This window comes from Genypterus blacodes, unplaced genomic scaffold (genome assembly GCF_046128005.1).
Source record: "Genypterus blacodes isolate CSIRO-AG114 ecotype Tasmania unplaced genomic scaffold, CSIRO-AGI_Gbla_v1 ptg000073l_1, whole genome shotgun sequence".
NCBI lineage: Eukaryota > Metazoa > Chordata > Actinopteri > Ophidiiformes > Ophidiidae > Genypterus > Genypterus blacodes.
Genome location: NW_027466883.1, coordinates 1 through 18,556, shown reverse-complemented (window position 1 = coordinate 18,556; position 18,556 = coordinate 1).

Sequence of the window (18,556 nt, the reverse complement as noted above, 5' to 3'; positions counted from 1 at the left end):
ATTTCATTTTGGTCCAATATTTAAAGAAAAACAGTGTAACCATGGACCAAATTCTTGGTCTCTTTCAAAAGCCCGTATCTCGGTCAATTCAAGAGCTAGAGCTCTGAAATCTTCAATATCAGCAGCGGCAGGACGCGAGGATCATGTTCTGTAAGTTTGGGGAAAATTTAATTTTTGGTCCAATTTTCAAAGAAAAACAGTGTAACCATGGACCAAATTCTTGGTCTCTTTCAAAAGCCCGTATCTCGGTCAATTCAAGGGCTAGAGCTCTGAAATCTTCAACATCAGCAGCGGCAGGACGCGAGGATCATGTTCTGTAAGTTTGGGGAAAATTTCATTTTGGTCCAATATTTAAAGAAAAACAGTGTAACCATGGACCAAATTCTTGGTCTCTTTCAAAAGCCCGTATCTCCGTCAATTCAAGAGCTAGAGCTCTGAAATCTTCAACATCAGCAGCGGCAGGACGCGAGGATCATGTTCTGTAAGTTTGGGGAAAATTTCATTTTTGGTCCAATTTTCAAAGAAAAACAGTGTAACCATGGACCAAATTCTTGGTCTCTTTCAAAAGCCCGTATCTCGGTCAATTCAAGAGCTAGAGCTCTGAAATCTTCAACATCAGCAGCGGCAGGACGCGAGGATCATGTTCTGTAAGTTTGGGGAAAATTTCATTTTTGGTCCAATTTTCAAAGAAAAACAGTGTAACCATGGACCAAATTCTTGGTCTCTTTCAAAAGCCCGTATCTCGGTCAATTCAAGAGCTAGAGCTCTGAAATCTTCAACATCAGCAGCGGCAGGACGCGAGGATCATGTTCTGTAAGTTTGGGGAAAATTTCATTTTTGGTCCAATTTTCAAAGAAAAACAGTGTAACCATGGACCAAATTCTTGGTCTCTTTCAAAAGCCCGTATCTCGGTCAATTCAACAGCTAGAGCTCTGAAATCTTCAACATCAGCAGCGGCAGGACGCGAGGATCATGTTCTGTAAGTTTGGGGAAAATTTCATTTTTGGTCCAATTTTCAAAGAAAAACAGTGTAACCATGGACCAAATTCTTGGTCTCTTTCAAAAGCCCGTATCTCGGTCAATTCAAGAGCTAGAGCTCTGAAATCTTCAACATCAGCAGCGGCAGGACGCGAGGATCATGTTCTGTAAGTTTGGGGAAAATTTCATTTTTGGTCCAATTTTCAAAGAAAAACAGTGTAACCATGGACCAAATTCTTGGTCTCTTTCAAAAGCCCGTATCTCCGTCAATTCAAGAGCTAGAGCTCTGAAATCTTCAACATCAGCAGCGGCAGGACGCGAGGATCATGTTCTGTAAGTTTGGGGAAAATTTCATTTTTGGTCCAATTTTCAAAGAAAAACAGTGTAACCATGGACCAAATTCTTGGTCTCTTTCAAAAGCCCGTATCTCGGTCAATTCAAGAGCTAGAGCTCTGAAATCTTCAACATCAGCAGCGGCAGGACGCGAGGATCATGTTCTGTAAGTTTGGGGAAAAATTCATTTTTGGTCCAATTTTCAAAGAAAAACAGTGTAACCATGGACCAAATTCTTGGTCTCTTTCAAAAGCCCGTATCTCGGTCAATTCAAGAGCTAGAGCTCTGAAATCTTCAACATCAGCAGCGGCAGGACGCGAGGATCATGTTCTGTAAGTTTGGGGAAAATTTCATTTTTGGTCCAATTTTCAAAGAAAAACAGTGTAACCATGGACCAAATTCTTGGTCTCTTTCAAAAGCCCGTATCTCGGTCAATTCAAAAGCTAGAGCTCTGAAATCTTCAACATCAGCAGCGGCAGGACGCGAGGATCATGTTCTGTAAGTTTGGGGAAAATTTCATTTTTGGTCCAATTTTCAAAGAAAAACAGTGTAACCATGGACCAAATTCTTGGTCTCTTTCAAAAGCCCGTATCTCGGTCAATTCAAGAGCTAGAGCTCTGAAATCTTCAACATCAGCAGCGGCAGGACGCGAGGATCATGTTCCTTAAGTTTGGAGAAAATTTCATTTTTGGTCCAATTTTCAAAGAAAAACAGTGTAACCATGGACCAAATTCTTGGTCTCTTTCAAAAGCCCGTATCTCGGTCAATTCAAGAGCTAGAGCTCTGAAATCTTCAACATCAGCAGCGGCAGGACGCGAGGATCATGTTCTGTAAGTTTGGGGAAAATTTCAATTGTGGTCCAATTTTCAAAGAAAAACAGTGTAACCATGGACCAAATTCTTGGTCTCTTTCAAAAGCCCGTATCTCTGTCAATTCAAGAGCTAGAGCTCTGAAATCTTCAACATCAGCAGCGGCAGGACGCGAGGATCATGTTCTGTAAGTTTGGGGAAAATTTCATTTTTGGTCCAATTGTCAAAGAAAAACAGTGTAACCATGGACCAAATTCTTGGTCTCTTTCAAAAGCCCGTATCTCGGTCAATTCAAGAGCTAGAGCTCTGAAATCTTCAACATCAGCAGCGGCAGGACGCGAGGATCATGTTCTGTAAGTTTGGGGAAAATTTCAATTGTGGTCCAATTTTCAAAGAAAAACAGTGTAACCATGGACCAAATTCTTGGTCTCTTTCAAAAGCCCGTATCTCGGTCAATTCAAGAGCTAGAGCTCTGAAATCTTCAACATCAGCAGCGGCAGGACGCGAGGATCATGTTCTGTAAGTTTGGGGAAAATTTAATTTTGGTCCAATATTTAAAGAAAAACAGTGTAACCATGGACCAAATTCTTGGTCTCTTTCAAAAGCCCGTATCTCGGTCAATTCAAGAGCTAGAGCTCTGAAATCTTCAACATCAGCAGCGGCAGGACGCGAGGATCATGTTCTGTAAGTTTGGGGAAAATTTCATTTTGGTCCAATATTTAAAGAAAAACAGTGTAACCATGGACCAAATTCTTGGTCTCTTTCAAAAGCCCGTATCTCGGTCAATTCAAGAGCTAGAGCTCTGAAATCTTCAACATCAGCAGCTGCAGGACGCGAGGATCATGTTCTGTAAGTTTGGGGAAAAATTCATTTTTGGTCCAATTTTCAAAGAAAAACAGTGTAACCATGGACCAAATTCTTGGTCTCTTTCAAAAGCCCGTATCTCGGTCAATTCAAGAGCTAGAGCTCTGAAATCTTCAACATCAGCAGCGGCAGGACGCGAGGATCATGTTCTGTAAGTTTGGGGAAAAATTCATTTTTGGTCCAATTTTCAAAGAAAAACAGTGTAACCATGGACCAAATTCTTGGTCTCTTTCAAAAGCCCGTATCTCGGTCAATTCAAGAGCTAGAGCTCTGAAATCTTCAACATCAGCAGCGGCAGGACGCGAGGATCATGTTCTGTAAGTTTGGGGAAAATTTCATTTTTGGTCCAATTTTCAAAGAAAAACAGTGTAACCATGGACCAAATTCTTGGTCTCTTTCAAAAGCCCGTATCTCGGTCAATTCAAGAGCTAGAGCTCTGAAATCTTCAACATCAGCAGCGGCAGGACGCGAGGATCATGTTCTGTAAGTTTGGGGAAAATTTCATTTTGGTCCAATATTTAAAGAAAAACAGTGTAACCATGGACCAAATTCTTGGTCTCTTTCAAAAGCCCGTATCTCCGTCAATTCAAGAGCTAGAGCTCTGAAATCTTCAACATCAGCAGCGGCAGGACGCGAGGATCATGTTCTGTAAGTTTGGGGAAAATTTCAATTGTGGTCCAATTTTCAAAGAAAAACAGTGTAACCATGGACCAAATTCTTGGTCTCTTTCAAAAGCCCGTATCTCGGTCAATTCAAGAGCTAGAGCTCTGAAATCTTCAACATCAGCAGCGGCAGGACGCGAGGATCATGTTCTGTAAGTTTGGGGAAAATTTCAATTGTGGTCCAATTTTCAAAGAAAAACAGTGTAACCATGGACCAAATTCTTGGTCTCTTTCAAAAGCCCGTATCTCGGTCAATTCAAGAGCTAGAGCTCTGAAATCTTCAACATCAGCAGCGGCAGGACGCGAGGATCATGTTCTGTAAGTTTGGGGAAAATTTAATTTTTGGTCCAATTTTCAAAGAAAAACAGTGTAACCATGGACCAAATTCTTGGTCTCTTTCAAAAGCCCGTATCTCGGTCAATTCAAGAGCTAGAGCTCTGAAATCTTCAACATCAGCAGCGGCAGGACGCGAGGATCATGTTCCTTAAGTTTGGAGAAAATTTCATTTTTGGTCCAATTTCCAAAGAAAAACAGTGTAACCATGGACCAAATTCTTGGTCTCTTTCAAAAGCCCGTATCTCGGTCAATTCAAGAGCTAGAGCTCTGAAATCTTCAACATCAGCAGCGGCAGGACGCGAGGATCATGTTCTGTAAGTTTGGGGAAAATTTCATTTTGGTCCAATATTTAAAGAAAAACAGTGTAACCATGGACCAAATTCTTGGTCTCTTTCAAAAGCCCGTATCTCGGTCAATTCAAGAGCTAGAGCTCTGAAATCTTCAATATCAGCAGCGGCAGGACGCGAGGATCATGTTCTGTAAGTTTGGGGAAAATTTAATTTTTGGTCCAATTTTCAAAGAAAAACAGTGTAACCATGGACCAAATTCTTGTTCTCTTTCAAAAGCCCGTATCTCGGTCAATTCAAGAGCTAGAGCTCTGAAATCTTCAACATCAGCAGCGGCAGGACGCGAGGATCATGTTCTGTAAGTTTGGGGAAAATTTAATTTTGGTCCAATATTTAAAGAAAAACAGTGTAACCATGGACCAAATTCTTGGTCTCTTTCAAAAGCCCGTATCTCGGTCAATTCAAGAGCTAGAGCTCTGAAATCTTCAACATCAGCAGCGGCAGGACGCGAGGATCATGTTCTGTAAGTTTGGGGAAAATTTCATTTTGGTCCAATATTTAAAGAAAAACAGTGTAACCATGGACCAAATTCTTGGTCTCTTTCAAAAGCCCGTATCTCGGTCAATTCAAGAGCTAGAGCTCTGAAATCTTCAACATCAGCAGCGGCAGGACGCGAGGATCATGTTCTGTAAGTTTGGGGAAAATTTCATTTTTGGTCCAATTTTCAAAGAAAAACAGTGTAACCATGGACCAAATTCTTGGTCTCTTTCAAAAGCCCGTATCTCTGTCAATTCAAGAGCTAGAGCTCTGAAATCTTCAACATCAGCAGCGGCAGGACGCGAGGATCATGTTCTGTAAGTTTGGGGAAAATTTCATTTTGGTCCAATATTTAAAGAAAAACAGTGTAACCAGGGACCAAATTCTTGGTCTCTTTCAAAAGCCCGTATCTCCGTCAATTCAAGAGCTAGAGCTCTGAAATCTTCAACATCAGCAGCGGCAGGACGCGAGGATCATGTTCTGTAAGTTTGGGGAAAATTTCATTTTTGGTCCAATTTTCAAAGAAAAACAGTGTAACCATGGACCAAATTCTTGGTCTCTTTCAAAAGCCCGTATCTCGGTCAATTCAAGAGCTAGAGCTCTGAAATCTTCAACATCAGCAGCGGCAGGACGCGAGGATCATGTTCTGTAAGTTTGGGGAAAAATTCATTTTTGGTCCAATTTTCAAAGAAAAACAGTGTAACCATGGACCAAATTCTTGGTCTCTTTCAAAAGCCCGTATCTCGGTCAATTCAAGAGCTAGAGCTCTGAAATCTTCAACATCAGCAGCGGCAGGACGCGAGGATCATGTTCTGTAAGTTTGGGGAAAAATTCATTTTTGGTCCAATTTTCAAAGAAAAACAGTGTAACCATGGACCAAATTCTTGGTCTCTTTCAAAAGCCCGTATCTCGGTCAATTCAAGAGCTAGAGCTCTGAAATCTTCAACATCAGCAGCGGCAGGACGCGAGGATCATGTTCTGTAAGTTTGGGGAAAATTTCATTTTTGGTCCAATTTTCAAAGAAAAACAGTGTAACCATGGACCAAATTCTTGGTCTCTTTCAAAAGCCCGTATCTCGGTCAATTCAAGAGCTAGAGCTCTGAAATCTTCAACATCAGCAGCGGCAGGACGCGAGGATCATGTTCCTTAAGTTTGGAGAAAATTTCATTTTTGGTCCAATTTCCAAAGAAAAACAGTGTAACCATGGACCAAATTCTTGGTCTCTTTCAAAAGCCCGTATCTCGGTCAATTCAAGAGCTAGAGCTCTGAAATCTTCAACATCAGCAGCGGCAGGACGCGAGGATCATGTTCTGTAAGTTTGGGGAAAATTTCATTTTGGTCCAATATTTAAAGAACAACAGTGTAACCATGGACCAAATTCTTGGTCTCTTTCAAAAGCCCGTATCTCGGTCAATTCAAGAGCTAGAGCTCTGAAATCTTCAATATCAGCAGCGGCAGGACGCGAGGATCATGTTCTGTAAGTTTGGGGAAAATTTAATTTTTGGTCCAATTTTCAAAGAAAAACAGTGTAACCATGGACCAAATTCTTGGTCTCTTTCAAAAGCCCGTATCTCCGTCAATTCAAGAGCTAGAGCTCTGAAATCTTCAACATCAGCAGCGGCAGGACGCGAGGATCATGTTCTGTAAGTTTGGGGAAAATTTCATTTTTGGTCCAATTTTCAAAGAAAAACAGTGTAACCATGGACCAAATTCTTGGTCTCTTTCAAAAGCCCGTATCTCGGTCAATTCAAGAGCTAGAGCTCTGAAATCTTCAACATCAGCAGCGGCAGGACGCGAGGATCATGTTCTGTAAGTTTGGGGAAAATTTCATTTTTGGTCCAATTTTCAAAGAAAAACAGTGTAACCATGGACCAAATTCTTGGTCTCTTTCAAAAGCCCGTATCTCGGTCAATTCAACAGCTAGAGCTCTGAAATCTTCAACATCAGCAGCGGCAGGACGCGAGGATCATGTTCTGTAAGTTTGGGGAAAATTTCATTTTTGGTCCAATTTTCAAAGAAAAACAGTGTAACCATGGACCAAATTCTTGGTCTCTTTCAAAAGCCCGTATCTCGGTCAATTCAAGAGCTAGAGCTCTGAAATCTTCAACATCAGCAGCGGCAGGACGCGAGGATCATGTTCTGTAAGTTTGGGGAAAAATTCATTTTTGGTCCAATTTTCAAAGAAAAACAGTGTAACCATGGACCAAATTCTTGGTCTCTTTCAAAAGCCCGTATCTCGGTCAATTCAAGAGCTAGAGCTCTGAAATCTTCAACATCAGCAGCGGCAGGACGCGAGGATCATGTTCTGTAAGTTTGGGGAAAATTTCATTTTTGGTCCAATTTTCAAAGAAAAACAGTGTAACCATGGACCAAATTCTTGGTCTCTTTCAAAAGCCCGTATCTCGGTCAATTCAAGAGCTAGAGCTCTGAAATCTTCAACATCAGCAGCGGCAGGACGCGAGGATCATGTTCTGTAAGTTTGGGGAAAATTTCAATTGTGGTCCAATTTTCAAAGAAAAACAGTGTAACCATGGACCAAATTCTTGGTCTCTTTCAAAAGCCCGTATCTCGGTCAATTCAAGAGCTAGAGCTCTGAAATCTTCAACATCAGCAGCGGCAGGACGCGAGGATCATGTTCTGTAAGTTTGGGGAAAATTTCATTTTTGGTCCAATTTTCAAAGAAAAACAGTGTAACCATGGACCAAATTCTTGGTCTCTTTCAAAAGCCCGTATCTCGGTCAATTCAAGAGCTAGAGCTCTGAAATCTTCAACATCAGCAGCGGCAGGACGCGAGGATCATGTTCTGTAAGTTTGGGGAAAATTTCAATTGTGGTCCAATTTTCAAAGAAAAACAGTGTAACCATGGACCAAATTCTTGGTCTCTTTCAAAAGCCCGTATCTCGGTCAATTCAAGAGCTAGAGCTCTGAAATCTTCAACATCAGCAGCGGCAGGACGCGAGGATCATGTTCTGTAAGTTTGGGGAAAATTTAATTTTGGTCCAATATTTAAAGAAAAACAGTGTAACCATGGACCAAATTCTTGGTCTCTTTCAAAAGCCCGTATCTCGGTCAATTCAAGAGCTAGAGCTCTGAAATCTTCAACATCAGCAGCGGCAGGACGCGAGGATCATGTTCTGTAAGTTTGGGGAAAATTTCATTTTGGTCCAATATTTAAAGAAAAACAGTGTAACCATGGACCAAATTCTTGGTCTCTTTCAAAAGCCCGTATCTCGGTCAATTCAAGAGCTAGAGCTCTGAAATCTTCAACATCAGCAGCGGCAGGACGCGAGGATCATGTTCTGTAAGTTTGGGGAAAATTTCAATTGTGGTCCAATTTTCAAAGAAAAACAGTGTAACCATGGACCAAATTCTTGGTCTCTTTCAAAAGCCCGTATCTCGGTCAATTCAAGAGCTAGAGCTCTGAAATCTTCAATATCAGCAGCGGCAGGACGCGAGGATCATGTTCTGTAAGTTTGGGGAAAATTTAATTTTTGGTCCAATTTTCAAAGAAAAACAGTGTAACCATGGACCAAATTCTTGGTCTCTTTCAAAAGCCCGTATCTCGGTCAATTCAAGGGCTAGAGCTCTGAAATCTTCAACATCAGCAGCGGCAGGACGCGAGGATCATGTTCTGTAAGTTTGGGGAAAATTTCATTTTGGTCCAATATTTAAAGAAAAACAGTGTAACCATGGACCAAATTCTTGGTCTCTTTCAAAAGCCCGTATCTCCGTCAATTCAAGAGCTAGAGCTCTGAAATCTTCAACATCAGCAGCGGCAGGACGCGAGGATCATGTTCTGTAAGTTTGGGGAAAATTTCATTTTTGGTCCAATTTTCAAAGAAAAACAGTGTAACCATGGACCAAATTCTTGGTCTCTTTCAAAAGCCCGTATCTCGGTCAATTCAAGAGCTAGAGCTCTGAAATCTTCAACATCAGCAGCGGCAGGACGCGAGGATCATGTTCTGTAAGTTTGGGGAAAATTTCATTTTTGGTCCAATTTTCAAAGAAAAACAGTGTAACCATGGACCAAATTCTTGGTCTCTTTCAAAAGCCCGTATCTCGGTCAATTCAAGAGCTAGAGCTCTGAAATCTTCAACATCAGCAGCGGCAGGACGCGAGGATCATGTTCTGTAAGTTTGGGGAAAATTTCATTTTTGGTCCAATTTTCAAAGAAAAACAGTGTAACCATGGACCAAATTCTTGGTCTCTTTCAAAAGCCCGTATCTCGGTCAATTCAACAGCTAGAGCTCTGAAATCTTCAACATCAGCAGCGGCAGGACGCGAGGATCATGTTCTGTAAGTTTGGGGAAAATTTCATTTTTGGTCCAATTTTCAAAGAAAAACAGTGTAACCATGGACCAAATTCTTGGTCTCTTTCAAAAGCCCGTATCTCGGTCAATTCAAGAGCTAGAGCTCTGAAATCTTCAACATCAGCAGCGGCAGGACGCGAGGATCATGTTCTGTAAGTTTGGGGAAAAATTCATTTTTGGTCCAATTTTCAAAGAAAAACAGTGTAACCATGGACCAAATTCTTGGTCTCTTTCAAAAGCCCGTATCTCGGTCAATTCAAGAGCTAGAGCTCTGAAATCTTCAACATCAGCAGCGGCAGGACGCGAGGATCATGTTCTGTAAGTTTGGGGAAAATTTCATTTTTGGTCCAATTTTCAAAGAAAAACAGTGTAACCATGGACCAAATTCTTGGTCTCTTTCAAAAGCCCGTATCTCGGTCAATTCAAAAGCTAGAGCTCTGAAATCTTCAACATCAGCAGCGGCAGGACGCGAGGATCATGTTCTGTAAGTTTGGGGAAAATTTCATTTTTGGTCCAATTTTCAAAGAAAAACAGTGTAACCATGGACCAAATTCTTGGTCTCTTTCAAAAGCCCGTATCTCGGTCAATTCAAGAGCTAGAGCTCTGAAATCTTCAACATCAGCAGCGGCAGGACGCGAGGATCATGTTCCTTAAGTTTGGAGAAAATTTCATTTTTGGTCCAATTTTCAAAGAAAAACAGTGTAACCATGGACCAAATTCTTGGTCTCTTTCAAAAGCCCGTATCTCGGTCAATTCAAGAGCTAGAGCTCTGAAATCTTCAACATCAGCAGCGGCAGGACGCGAGGATCATGTTCTGTAAGTTTGGGGAAAATTTCAATTGTGGTCCAATTTTCAAAGAAAAACAGTGTAACCATGGACCAAATTCTTGGTCTCTTTCAAAAGCCCGTATCTCGGTCAATTCAAGAGCTAGAGCTCTGAAATCTTCAACATCAGCAGCGGCAGGACGCGAGGATCATGTTCTGTAAGTTTGGGGAAAATTTCATTTTTGGTCCAATTTTCAAAGAAAAACAGTGTAACCATGGACCAAATTCTTGGTCTCTTTCAAAAGCCCGTATCTCGGTCAATTCAAGAGCTAGAGCTCTGAAATCTTCAACATCAGCAGCGGCAGGACGCGAGGATCATGTTCTGTAAGTTTGGGGAAAATTTCAATTGTGGTCCAATTTTCAAAGAAAAACAGTGTAACCATGGACCAAATTCTTGGTCTCTTTCAAAAGCCCGTATCTCGGTCAATTCAAGAGCTAGAGCTCTGAAATCTTCAACATCAGCAGCGGCAGGACGCGAGGATCATGTTCTGTAAGTTTGGGGAAAATTTAATTTTGGTCCAATATTTAAAGAAAAACAGTGTAACCATGGACCAAAGTCTTGGTCTCTTTCAAAAGCCCGTATCTACGTCAATTCAAGAGCTAGAGCTCTGAAATCTTCAACATCAGCAGCGGCAGGACGCGAGGATCATGTTCTGTAAGTTTGGGGAAAATTTCATTTTTGGTCCAATTTTCAAAGAAAAACAGTGTAACCATGGACCAAATTCTTGGTCTCTTTCAAAAGCCCGTATCTCGGTCAATTCAAGAGCTAGAGCTCTGAAATCTTCAACATCAGCAGCGGCAGGACGCGAGGATCATGTTCTGTAAGTTTGGGGAAAATTTCATTTTTGGTCCAATTTTCAAAGAAAAACAGTGTAACCATGGACCAAATTCTTGGTCTCTTTCAAAAGCCCGTATCTCGGTCAATTCAAGAGCTAGAGCTCTGAAATCTTCAACATCAGCAGCGGCAGGACGCGAGGATCATGTTCTGTAAGTTTGGGGAAAATTTCATTTTTGGTCCAATTTTCAAAGAAAAACAGTGTAACCATGGACCAAATTCTTGGTCTCTTTCAAAAGCCCGTATCTCGGTCAATTCAAGAGCTAGAGCTCTGAAATCTTCAACATCAGCAGCGGCAGGACGCGAGGATCATGTTCTGTAAGTTTGGGGAAAATTTCATTTTTGGTCCAATTTTCAAAGAAAAACAGTGTAACCATGGACCAAATTCTTGGTCTCTTTCAAAAGCCCGTATCTCGGTCAATTCAAGAGCTAGAGCTCTGAAATCTTCAACATCAGCAGCGGCAGGACGCGAGGATCATGTTCTGTAAGTTTGGGGAAAATTTAATTTTTGGTCCAATTTTCAAAGAAAAACAGTGTAACCATGGACCAAATTCTTGGTCTCTTTCAAAAGCCCGTATCTCGGTCAATTCAAGGGCTAGAGCTCTGAAATCTTCAACATCAGCAGCGGCAGGACGCGAGGATCATGTTCTGTAAGTTTGGGGAAAATTTCATTTTGGTCCAATATTTAAAGAAAAACAGTGTAACCAGGGACCAAATTCTTGGTCTCTTTCAAAAGCCCGTATCTCGGTCAATTCAAGAGCTAGAGCTCTGAAATCTTCAACATCAGCAGCGGCAGGACGCGAGGATCATGTTCTGTAAGTTTGGGGAAAATTTCATTTTTGGTCCAATTTTCAAAGAAAAACAGTGTAACCATGGACCAAATTCTTGGTCTCTTTCAAAAGCCCGTATCTCGGTCAATTCAAGAGCTAGAGCTCTGAAATCTTCAACATCAGCAGCGGCAGGACGCGAGGATCATGTTCTGTAAGTTTGGGGAAAATTTCATTTTTGGTCCAATTTTCAAAGAAAAACAGTGTAACCATGGACCAAATTCTTGGTCTCTTTCAAAAGCCTGTATCTCGGTCAATTCAAGAGCTAGAGCTCTGAAATCTTCAACATCAGCAGCGGCAGGACGCGAGGATCATGTTCTGTAAGTTTGGGGAAAATTTCATTTTTGGTCCAATTTTCAAAGAAAAACAGTGTAACCATGGACCAAATTCTTGGTCTCTTTCAAAAGCCCGTATCTCGGTCAATTCAAGAGCTAGAGCTCTGAAATCTTCAACATCAGCAGCGGCAGGACGCGAGGATCATGTTCTGTAAGTTTGGGGAAAATTTCATTTTTGGTCCAATTTTCAAAGAAAAACAGTGTAACCATGGACCAAATTCTTGGTCTCTTTCAAAAGCCCGTATCTCGGTCAATTCAAGAGCTAGAGCTCTGAAATCTTCAACATCAGCAGCGGCAGGACGCGAGGATCATGTTCTGTAAGTTTGGGGAAAATTTCAATTGTGGTCCAATTTTCAAAGAAAAACAGTGTAACCATGGACCAAATTCTTGGTCTCTTTCAAAAGCCCGTATCTCGGTCAATTCAAGAGCTAGAGCTCTGAAATCTTCAACATCAGCAGCGGCAGGACGCGAGGATCATGTTCTGTAAGTTTGGGGAAAATTTCATTTTGGTCCAATATTTAAAGAAAAACAGTGTAACCATGGACCAAATTCTTGGTCTCTTTCAAAAGCCCGTATCTCGGTCAATTCAAGAGCTAGAGCTCTGAAATCTTCAACATCAGCAGCGGCAGGACGCGAGGATCATGTTCTGTAAGTTTGGGGAAAATTTAATTTTGGTCCAATATTTAAAGAAAAACAGTGTAACCATGGACCAAATTCTTGGTCTCTTTCAAAAGCCCGTATCTCGGTCAATTCAAGAGCTAGAGCTCTGAAATCTTCAACATCAGCAGCGGCAGGACGCGAGGATCATGTTCTGTAAGTTTGGGGAAAATTTCATTTTTGGTCCAATTTTCAAAGAAAAACAGTGTAACCATGGACCAAATTCTTGGTCTCTTTCAAAAGCCCGTATCTCGGTCAATTCAAGAGCTAGAGCTCTGAAATCTTCAACATCAGCAGCGGCAGGACGCGAGGATCATGTTCTGTAAGTTTGGGGAAAATTTCATTTTTGGTCCAATTTTCAAAGAAAAACAGTGTAACCATGGACCAAATTCTTGGTCTCTTTCAAAAGCCTGTATCTCGGTCAATTCAAGAGCTAGAGCTCTGAAATCTTCAACATCAGCAGCGGCAGGACGCGAGGATCATGTTCTGTAAGTTTGGGGAAAATTTCATTTTTGGTCCAATTTTCAAAGAAAAACAGTGTAACCATGGACCAAATTCTTGGTCTCTTTCAAAAGCCCGTATCTCGGTCAATTCAAGAGCTAGAGCTCTGAAATCTTCAACATCAGCAGTGGCAGGACGCGAGGATCATGTTCCTTATTTTGGAGAAAATTTCATTTTTGGTCCAATTTTCAAAGAAAAACAGTGTAACCATGGACCAAATTCTTGGTCTCTTTCAAAAGCCCGTATCTCGGTCAATTCAAGAGCTAGAGCTCTGAAATCTTCAACATCAGCAGCGGCAGGACGCGAGGATCATGTTCCTTATTTTGGAGAAAATTTCATTTTTGGTCCAATTTTCAAAGAAAAACAGTGTAACCATGGACCAAATTCTTGGTCTCTTTCAAAAGCCCGTATCTCGGTCAATTCAAGAGCTAGAGCTCTGAAATCTTCAACATCAGCAGCGGCAGGACGCGAGGATCATGTTCCTTAAGTTTGGAGAAAATTTCATTTTTGGTCCAATTTTCAAAGAAAAACAGTGTAACCATGGACCAAATTCTTGGTCTCTTTCAAAAGCCCGTATCTCGGTCAATTCAAGAGCTAGAGCTCTGAAATCTTCAACATCAGCAGCGGCAGGACGCGAGGATCATGTTCTGTAAGTTTGGGGAAAATTTCAATTGTGGTCCAATTTTCAAAGAAAAACAGTGTAACCATGGACCAAATTCTTGGTCTCTTTCAAAAGCCCGTATCTCGGTCAATTCAAGAGCTAGAGCTCTGAAATCTTCAACATCAGCAGCGGCAGGACGCGAGGATCATGTTCTGTAAGTTTGGGGAAAATTTCATTTTTGGTCCAATTTTCAAAGAAAAACAGTGTAACCATGGACCAAATTCTTGGTCTCTTTCAAAAGCCCGTATCTCGGTCAATTCAAGAGCTAGAGCTCTGAAATCTTCAACATCAGCAGCGGCAGGACGCGAGGATCATGTTCTGTAAGTTTGGGGAAAATTTCAATTGTGGTCCAATTTTCAAAGAAAAACAGTGTAACCATGGACCAAATTCTTGGTCTCTTTCAAAAGCCCGTATCTCGGTCAATTCAAGAGCTAGAGCTCTGAAATCTTCAACATCAGCAGCGGCAGGACGCGAGGATCATGTTCTGTAAGTTTGGGGAAAATTTAATTTTGGTCCAATATTTAAAGAAAAACAGTGTAACCATGGACCAAATTCTTGGTCTCTTTCAAAAGCCCGTATCTCCGTCAATTCAAGAGCTAGAGCTCTGAAATCTTCAACATCAGCAGCGGCAGGACGCGAGGATCATGTTCTGTAAGTTTGGGGAAAATTTCATTTTGGTCCAATATTTAAAGAAAAACAGTGTAACCATGGACCAAATTCTTGGTCTCTTTCAAAAGCCCGTATCTCGGTCAATTCAAGAGCTAGAGCTCTGAAATCTTCAACATCAGCAGCGGCAGGACGCGAGGATCATGTTCTGTAAGTTTGGGGAAAATTTCAATTGTGGTCCAATTTTCAAAGAAAAACAGTGTAACCATGGACCAAATTCTTGGTCTCTTTCAAAAGCCCGTATCTCGGTCAATTCAAGAGCTAGAGCTCTGAAATCTTCAACATCAGCAGCGGCAGGACGCGAGGATCATGTTCTGTAAGTTTGGGGAAAATTTCATTTTTGGTCCAATTTTCAAAGAAAAACAGTGTAACCATGGACCAAATTCTTGGTCTCTTTCAAAAGCCCGTATCTCGGTCAATTCAAGAGCTAGAGCTCTGAAATCTTCAACATCAGCAGCGGCAGGACGCGAGGATCATGTTCTGTAAGTTTGGGGAAAATTTCATTTTGGTCCAATATTTAAAGAAAAACAGTGTAACCAGGGACCAAATTCTTGGTCTCTTTCAAAAGCCCGTATCTCCGTCAATTCAAGAGCTAGAGCTCTGAAATCTTCAACATCAGCAGCGGCAGGACGCGAGGATCATGTTCTGTAAGTTTGGGGAAAATTTCATTTTTGGTCCAATTTTCAAAGAAAAACAGTGTAACCATGGACCAAATTCTTGGTCTCTTTCAAAAGCCCGTATCTCGGTCAATTCAAGAGCTAGAGCTCTGAAATCTTCAACATCAGCAGCGGCAGGACGCGAGGATCATGTTCTGTAAGTTTGGGGAAAATTTAATTTTTGGTCCAATTTTCAAAGAAAAACAGTGTAACCATGGACCAAATTCTTGGTCTCTTTCAAAAGCCCGTATCTCGGTCAATTCAAGGGCTAGAGCTCTGAAATCTTCAACATCAGCAGCGGCAGGACGCGAGGATCATGTTCTGTAAGTTTGGGGAAAATTTCATTTTGGTCCAATATTTAAAGAAAAACAGTGTAACCAGGGACCAAATTCTTGGTCTCTTTCAAAAGCCCGTATCTCGGTCAATTCAAGAGCTAGAGCTCTGAAATCTTCAACATCAGCAGCGGCAGGACGCGAGGATCATGTTCTGTAAGTTTGGGGAAAATTTCATTTTTGGTCCAATTTTCAAAGAAAAACAGTGTAACCATGGACCAAATTCTTGGTCTCTTTCAAAAGCCCGTATCTCGGTCAATTCAAGAGCTAGAGCTCTGAAATCTTCAACATCAGCAGCGGCAGGACGCGAGGATCATGTTCTGTAAGTTTGGGGAAAATTTCATTTTTGGTCCAATTTTCAAAGAAAAACAGTGTAACCATGGACCAAATTCTTGGTCTCTTTCAAAAGCCTGTATCTCGGTCAATTCAAGAGCTAGAGCTCTGAAATCTTCAACATCAGCAGCGGCAGGACGCGAGGATCATGTTCTGTAAGTTTGGGGAAAATTTCATTTTTGGTCCAATTTTCAAAGAAAAACAGTGTAACCATGGACCAAATTCTTGGTCTCTTTCAAAAGCCCGTATCTCGGTCAATTCAAGAGCTAGAGCTCTGAAATCTTCAACATCAGCAGCGGCAGGACGCGAGGATCATGTTCTGTAAGTTTGGGGAAAATTTCATTTTTGGTCCAATTTTCAAAGAAAAACAGTGTAACCATGGACCAAATTCTTGGTCTCTTTCAAAAGCCCGTATCTCGGTCAATTCAAGAGCTAGAGCTCTGAAATCTTCAACATCAGCAGCGGCAGGACGCGAGGATCATGTTCTGTAAGTTTGGGGAAAATTTCAATTGTGGTCCAATTTTCAAAGAAAAACAGTGTAACCATGGACCAAATTCTTGGTCTCTTTCAAAAGCCCGTATCTCGGTCAATTCAAGAGCTAGAGCTCTGAAATCTTCAACATCAGCAGCGGCAGGACGCGAGGATCATGTTCTGTAAGTTTGGGGAAAATTTCATTTTTGGTCCAATTTTCAAAGAAAAACAGTGTAACCATGGACCAAATTCTTGGTCTCTTTCAAAAGCCCGTATCTCGGTCAATTCAAGAGCTAGAGCTCTGAAATCTTCAACATCAGCAGCGGCAGGACGCGAGGATCATGTTCTGTAAGTTTGGGGAAAATTTCATTTTTGGTCCAATTTTCAAAGAAAAACAGTGTAACCATGGACCAAATTCTTGGTCTCTTTCAAAAGCCCGTATCTCGGTCAATTCAAGAGCTAGAGCTCTGAAATCTTCAACATCAGCAGCGGCAGGACGCGAGGATCATGTTCTGTAAGTTTGGGGAAAATTTCAATTGTGGTCCAATTTTCAAAGAAAAACAGTGTAACCATGGACCAAATTCTTGGTCTCTTTCAAAAGCCCGTATCTCGGTCAATTCAAGAGCTAGAGCTCTGAAATCTTCAACATCAGCAGCGGCAGGACGCGAGGATCATGTTCTGTAAGTTTGGGGAAAATTTCATTTTTGGTCCAATTTTCAAAGAAAAACAGTGTAACCATGGACCAAATTCTTGGTCTCTTTCAAAAGCCCGTATCTCGGTCAATTCAAGAGCTAGAGCTCTGAAATCTTCAACATCAGCAGCGGCAGGACGCGAGGATCATGTTCTGTAAGTTTGGGGAAAATTTAATTTTGGTCCAATATTTAAAGAAAAACAGTGTAACCATGGACCAAATTCTTGGTCTCTTTCAAAAGCCCGTATCTCGGTCAATTCAAGAGCTAGAGCTCTGAAATCTTCAACATCAGCAGCGGCAGGACGCGAGGATCATGTTCTGTAAGTTTGGGGAAAATTTCATTTTTGGTCCAATTTTCAAAGAAAAACAGTGTAACCATGGACCAAATTCTTGGTCTCTTTCAAAAGCCCGTATCTCGGTCAATTCAAGAGCTAGAGCTCTGAAATCTTCAACATCAGCAGCGGCAGGACGCGAGGATCATGTTCTGTAAGTTTGGGGAAAATTTCATTTTTGGTCCAATTTTCAAAGAAAAACAGTGTAACCATGGACCAAATTCTTGGTCTCTTTCAAAAGCCTGTATCTCGGTCAATTCAAGAGCTAGAGCTCTGAAATCTTCAACATCAGCAGCGGCAGGACGCGAGGATCATGTTCTGTAAGTTTGGGGAAAATTTCATTTTTGGTCCAATTTTCAAAGAAAAACAGTGTAACCATGGACCAAATTCTTGGTCTCTTTCAAAAGCCCGTATCTCGGTCAATTCAAGAGCTAGAGCTCTGAAATCTTCAACATCAGCAGTGGCAGGACGCGAGGATCATGTTCCTTATTTTGGAGAAAATTTCATTTTTGGTCCAATTTTCAAAGAAAAACAGTGTAACCATGGACCAAATTCTTGGTCTCTTTCAAAAGCCCGTATCTCGGTCAATTCAAGAGCTAGAGCTCTGAAATCTTCAACATCAGCAGCGGCAGGACGCGAGGATCATGTTCCTTATTTTGGAGAAAATTTCATTTTTGGTCCAATTTTCAAAGAAAAACAGTGTAACCATGGACCAAATTCTTGGTCTCTTTCAAAAGCCCGTATCTCGGTCAATTCAAGAGCTAGAGCTCTGAAATCTTCAACATCAGCAGCGGCAGGACGCGAGGATCATGTTCCTTAAGTTTGGAGAAAATTTCATTTTTGGTCCAATTTTCAAAGAAAAACAGTGTAACCATGGACCAAATTCTTGGTCTCTTTCAAAAGCCCGTATCTCGGTCAATTCAAGAGCTAGAGCTCTGAAATCTTCAACATCAGCAGCGGCAGGACGCGAGGATCATGTTCTGTAAGTTTGGGGAAAATTTCAATTGTGGTCCAATTTTCAAAGAAAAACAGTGTAACCATGGACCAAATTCTTGGTCTCTTTCAAAAGCCCGTATCTCGGTCAATTCAAGAGCTAGAGCTCTGAAATCTTCAACATCAGCAGCGGCAGGACGCGAGGATCATGTTCTGTAAGTTTGGGGAAAATTTCATTTTTGGTCCAATTTTCAAAGAAAAACAGTGTAACCATGGACCAAATTCTTGGTCTCTTTCAAAAGCCCGTATCTCGGTCAATTCAAGAGCTAGAGCTCTGAAATCTTCAACATCAGCAGCGGCAGGACGCGAGGATCATGTTCTGTAAG